The sequence below is a fragment of the Nematolebias whitei genome, chromosome 14 (assembly GCF_014905685.2).
Source record: "Nematolebias whitei isolate Nwh7 chromosome 14, NemWhi1, whole genome shotgun sequence".
NCBI lineage: Eukaryota > Metazoa > Chordata > Actinopteri > Cyprinodontiformes > Rivulidae > Nematolebias > Nematolebias whitei.
Genome location: NC_056511.1, coordinates 29,390,367 through 29,396,765, shown reverse-complemented (window position 1 = coordinate 29,396,765; position 6,399 = coordinate 29,390,367).

The following is a 6,399-nucleotide window of genomic DNA, read 5'->3' as shown; positions in this document are numbered from 1 at the left end:
ATGGTGGCAATATGTGGTTATATATAAAATAGATATAATTGTGTGTATGTATGTATATATATATATATTATTATATATTATATAATATATATTATATAATATAATTACATATATTTATATATATATATATTATATAATATATATTATATATATATATATATAGAGCTTAATAAAAATGTATCAGTGACTGTGAGTTTTGCAAATGTGTCATAAGAATATTTTATTAGTGTTAATGTTAAACCCACCAAGAATATAAATACACTGAACCATGTGTTCAGCTTTAATGGCTGTACTCCTGAGATTTACAGAGGAAAAAATCGTGAGAATATGTTTAGTATTTAGCTATGACTGATTAAACGCGCAAATACTTCATTGCTCCTGAGAAACAGGTTACACTGAGTGGAGCGGTCAACCGTTTCAAGATGGCGGCCCTAAATCTCGTCAGCGCCAATAGACGATAGCGGTCAATGCTTTATATCTATGATGTTAACAGGACTCACAGGAAGTTGTCATAGACTTCTGCTGGTAAAAGTAAGCTTACACCAACACCTGCTGTTGAAAAAGGAGTATAACAGTTTTCCTGAAAGAAGGCTGATCACTGCCTTGCATTTAAAACTTTTTTTGTTAATCCAGCCTGGTTTCTGTGTACTGTTTAAATGGCGAATTTCTGGTATATTAAACTGCTTGAGAGCGTTTAAAACTGAACGTTGCTGTAAGACTTCTTAGAAAAATTGCAGGTTTATTAATGTTAAGTGTATTTGAGTGAATTAACACTGAACAGGCCTGGTTCATTGTATCTGTTAGATTTAAGCTCGTTAAGTAACACTGCCAGAAGGAGGCATTTAGGTAGAATATCCATGCATTGGGGTAAAACCTACAAATAGGTGCCCATTCATTTGAAAAAGTTGGCTTTTAACAGTACTGTTGATTGAACCCAGAGCTAAAATAGTGTATAACACTCACTGCTCACTTAAATACAAATATTTACCTGTTAAAAACTCTAAGGTTGCAACTATTTAACCAGATAGGTTTTGCTGAACAGTGAATAACCATGGCAGATGTGACAGAAACAAATATTGATCCATGTGAGGGGAAGGACTGGTTGGAGAGAGCGTTAACGCTGCTAACAGAATCCTTACATCCATATGGTGAACAGGTAGACAGCATGAACTCAAAAGAGTTATTGGACGAGCTGAAGGATGTTGCAGAGAGTGTGACCTCTGCAGCCATAACAAAGTCAAGCTATGACCAGCTGGCTAAATTGGCACTCTTATTGAAAGCAACATTTTATGTTGAGGCAAACAGAGCGGAAGCCCTTGATAAAAGGTTAGTGCACGAGACAGAGGTCAACGTGGCAGCACGTGTGGAGTACCTGAAACTTGAGGCACAGTCTAAATTTGATAAGGAGACCTGGGCAAATGAATTAAAATGTGAGAGAGCTCTCACAAGCTCAGCTGTCATTACAAGATGACTCATATGAGGAGAAGCTGAGGGAAAGAGGCATTAAGTACCAGGCACTGGGTTCAGATAATGATGTTCTACAACAAAAGTTGCAGCTCACATCAAAAGATCTGGACGAGTGCAGATTGGAAAAGGCGGCGTTAGTCCAACAAGGCAAAGTGAATGCCATACATCACACGAACGCTTAAAAGCCTGTGAGGCGAGACTAGCCACAGCAGCAAATGAGATTTCTGACGTGGGGCAAGGTTGTCTGGAACTCAAAGACGAACAAGGTCAGAGTCCAGGTCACCCACCACCACCTCAGAAGGATTTTGTTGTACCTCCTGCTCTTAATCCCCTTCCGTCACCTCCACATGAGTCTAGCGACACACCTCCACGTGCCATTTTGGTTCCTACGATACCGATAATACAGCCTTTGCTCTCAATTTCGGATTTGCACAAAATAGCAAAATATGTCAATCGCTTTGAGCCAGGGCCGTTGGGTTCAACCGACACTAAGGCCTATCTGAACGACCTTGACTTCCAATTAAGAAGCTATCCCAACGCTACAGTTGAGGATAAAGTAGGTTTGATCAGGCTCACCTCATCCAGGACGGTGTTTTCCTTCATAGAGCGTCAACCTGATGCCACAAGAAAGGATTACCGCCTGTTATGTGCTGCTCTTATGAAAGAGTATTCCCCTTGCGCGGGACCTGGCGGTTATCCAGCCGCCGACAAGGTCATGCAAGGTAAGAATGAGCACCCAAGGGCATATTATTCCAGGATTTTGCAGGCTTATTTTGGTTTCAGGAACAAGTCCGGCATGGAGGAGGAGGAACCGTTTAAGTATGTGTTCAGCAAAAATCTCCACCCTGACATAAGAATGTCAGTGCAAATGATGGCTAATTTCAAAGAGAAATCCATCAGTGAGATAAAAAGTTGTGCTGTGAATGTCTTTGAAGCCCGTTCACAGGCCAAAACACCCATTGAGGTGTTCCCAGGTGAGAGGATTCCTGCCCAGTCATTAGAATTGGAAGGGACGAGAGCTTCGACTCCCCCTCCTAAAAAAGGCGAGAGGAAACGAGGTTTCCCAGCAGCCAAACCACAACAGGTGAGTGCCCCCTGGTCCAGACGAGATCCTAAACGGTTTCCCAAGAAACCAGAGGATGAACGAACGTACTAGAATAGGGCGAACGCCCTAAGGGTAAAAAGTATGGCACCAAGAGTGGCCCATACAAACAGGGATCCCACTGGGAACCCCAGAGGGGGGGAACTGCTTCCCCACCACGTCGGACTGAACAGCCTGAGACGAAAAAGAAACAGCAGCAGGTCCAGAAAGAGAGCCCCAGACCTCTGAGCTTGGACGAGACAGAGAGTGTGCGTCGGTTCTTGGAATCGTTGAAAGGTCTTGCCACGGACAAACAACCTAACGCATTGTTTGGCAATATCATTGCTGATAAGTCAGAGCACACAGACATCACCATTACTGCTGTCACAGACAGTCACCATGACGCTGTTGTTGTAAACTCTGACACGCCCTCACCTGAAAAAGGGGGGGTACAATCACACGTCACCGACGGTGACCCATCACAAACTGAAACCTTAGAAACAGCAATAGCTGTGCTAACTGTTCAGTCCAAACAGGGTGACACAAACAACAACGTTGCCGCTGTCACAGACAGCCACCAAGACCTTGTTGTTACAAACAATGAGAGCCCCTCAACAACATTCTCTAAATCTTTTGATGATGTTATGCACGGTCGATGATGATAACTTAAAAGTCTGCTATTTTACGCTGGGTAACACCATTCTGGTATTGCTGCACTATCTTTCTGCACAACAATGGTGGAATTGGTGATCCTCTTGCCATCTTGGCTTCTGAGAGACACTGACACTCTGAGAAGTTCTTTTAATACCCTATCATGTTGTCAATTGACCTAATTAGTGTTAATTGGTCTTCCAGCTGTTCGTTATATGCTCAATTTACTTTTTCCAGCCACTTATTGCTACTTGTCCCAACTTTTTTGGGATTTGTTGACACTGTGAAATTTTGAATCAACACATTTTTCCTTTAAAATGTTACATTTACTCAGATTAAACTTTTGATCTGTCATCAATGTTATATTACGAATAAAATACTGGCATTTGCCATCTCCACATCATTGCATTCATTTTTTTTATTCACAATGTGTTCAGTGTCCCAACTTTTTTGGAATCCAGTTTGTATGTTACATTTAAAAATACACTGAATTTCAAATGTTACTTATTGAGATGACCGTGGGGTTGTAATTGGGGCCCACTGTTTTTTCATTCCAGGAAAATGGGATAGAGATAAAGAGGTGAAAAAGAGAGTCTAGGCAGGAAGGAGTGGATGGAGAAAAGTTTCAAGAGTGATTTGTGACAAAGTAAAAGTTTACAAGATAGTGGTGAGACCATCTATGTTGTATGGTCTTATGGACAAAAAGACAGGAGGAAGAACTGGAAATGGCAGAAATGAAGATGTTGAGGTTCTCCTTAGGAGTGACAAGGATGGAGAAGATTGAGATCATCAGAGATACAGCACAGGTTGAACAACTGGGAGATAAAGTTAGAGAGGCCAGACTAAGATGGTTTGGACATGAACAGAGGAGGGACAGTGGTTTGGACAAGTCCAGAGGAGGGACAGTGGGTATATTGGTAAAATGATGTTAGAAATGCAGCTGCCAGGAAAAAGACAAAGAGTAGATAAATGGATGCAGTTAGAGGACATGGAGGTAGTTGGAGTGAGGACGGAGGATGCAGAGGACAGAGATGGAGGACTCACTGTGGAGACCCCGAAGAAGGAAAAGCCAAAAGGAGACTGGTTGAGATTACAATAAAACGAACATTTTATGTTTAAATGTCTGTTTTCTGCTTTAGTAAATCATCCGTTCAGTCTCCCTTGTTCTTAATCAGGGTCATGTGGAGGCTGGAGCCTGTCTCAGCTGCCTTTGGCACCTTCACCTTTGGATGAAGCCAGGGAACAGCCTGGACAGGCCTCCAGTCCATCACAGTGACACAAACAACCACACTCCCAGACATCTAGAGCAGTCACACAGAAGAGCTCCAACTGAGAACTCAAGTTCTCGATTGGGAGTTCTAATCACTAATTATCAATAATAATTGATCATATCTGCCATCATAAATTATTATAGATCCTTATTGTGAGGAGTCCTTAACATTCTTTGTCATATTCACAAATATGCAAATTTATTTATTATTCTTTTTCGATGATCTGAATTCAGTCATGCTGTCGACAAATTGTGTAGTTTAACCAAATAGAGAACTTGACTTTTGTGTATTACATTTGTAGATGAACATATGCTGTGATATATTCATAAATTAAACGGATTCATTCATTTTTCTGGACTGAATAATATCATGTGTTGAATTATTAAATGTGGACGGAAACGTGTTTATCTTTGACTCACCAACAACAGTGGGTCATTTATTTAAAAACGATTTAAACACATCACACATTTACATTAATTTGGCAAAATGATTTTAGCAACAACATGGCTTAATTAGCGAGTTTTACAAACAGGAAAACCACCCGGCCATGATTTCCCTTTGCTTCACAACAGACATTTCTGAAAATATCTGGAATGATTTCTAGCAGGATAGAAGAATTTTAAAGATGGAAATTGAAGTTTATCTTGAGAGAGATGGGTGAGGGAATTTGTCTGTTATAACCAGAACAGCACGCTCCTTCTAGACCAGCTTAACCCACGGTACACTTTGGTTGAGATCGACTCTTTACCTTTGCAGATGATAGTTTCAGCGTTGGTGTAGAGCTTTCCTTTCAACTCTTCCAGCGTCTCCGTAAGAACAGCTAAACCTCAGGAGTCGTGAGATCATCCTAGAACAGACTTCTTCATAATTCCTCTGAACTTCTCTTGTTCAGCTTAGTCGCAGATGTCCTGAGCATTCTGGACTCTGCTGCTCTCGGAACCAACTCACAGCATTCTCTCAGCGTTCTCCTCAGTTCTTCCCAGAACTGCCGAGAACTTCTCAGAACTTCAGAACTTCCTCCAGCATCCTGAATTCCAGCATTCTGAACTCTGGAACTGCTATGAACTAGGAAGTGTTGCACCTTTTAAAAGAGGTCACTTCCGGTTCATTTGAGCACTTTCTGATTGGTCGATGGACCAAAACAGAGGTGTGTTTTGTGATGTAAGAGGTTATTAAAAGTCAAGGAAAAAGATTAAATTTGTTTAAGAACAGACAGAAGATTGTTATGAAGAACTCAGACTTCGTGGAGTCAATTCTCTAGTATCTTGCTGTAAAAGTTAAACATGACATTTCTTTTTCAGTAAACTTGCAGTTGACCGAAACTTGACCTTTGACCAACTTACACAACTTGCTCATTGAAGACAGAAAATCAGACAATGCATCATTAACCTGATTTCTACTTTGAATGAGGATTAAAATCACTAATACTGTTTCACAGTTGATTAAAAATGATTAGTTCACTTCAACATTTAAAAATGGTTTGAACTAAACACACTTTGATTATCAAACATTTGTAAAATAGTAATGATAATAGAAAAAGAGTGTTCTTTCAATTGATCAGTGCAAGACACTTAGAAAGTCTCTGGATGACTTAATCTTGTGTTTCTGGACTCAAATCAATGAAATACAGTTCTTGTTCCAGGCAGGCCCTCAAGGCCAGATTTTGACCTGAGGCTTAGTTCACTACACATTGATATAAAAATATATTAAGTTGCCTTTATGCCTATTCAAGCATATATTTTGTCAAAATTAAAGAGTTGTATTATGTTTTACATGCCATAAAGGCAAAGGGTGGAATGATATAAAAATATGTTTTATAAGGTGTTAAGTCGCCTTTATGCCTATTCAAACATATACTTTGTGTGTGTGTTACTTATAATATTTAGACACTCTTTGATGGTTAGCAGAGGGACGGAGGGGGGCAGTGTA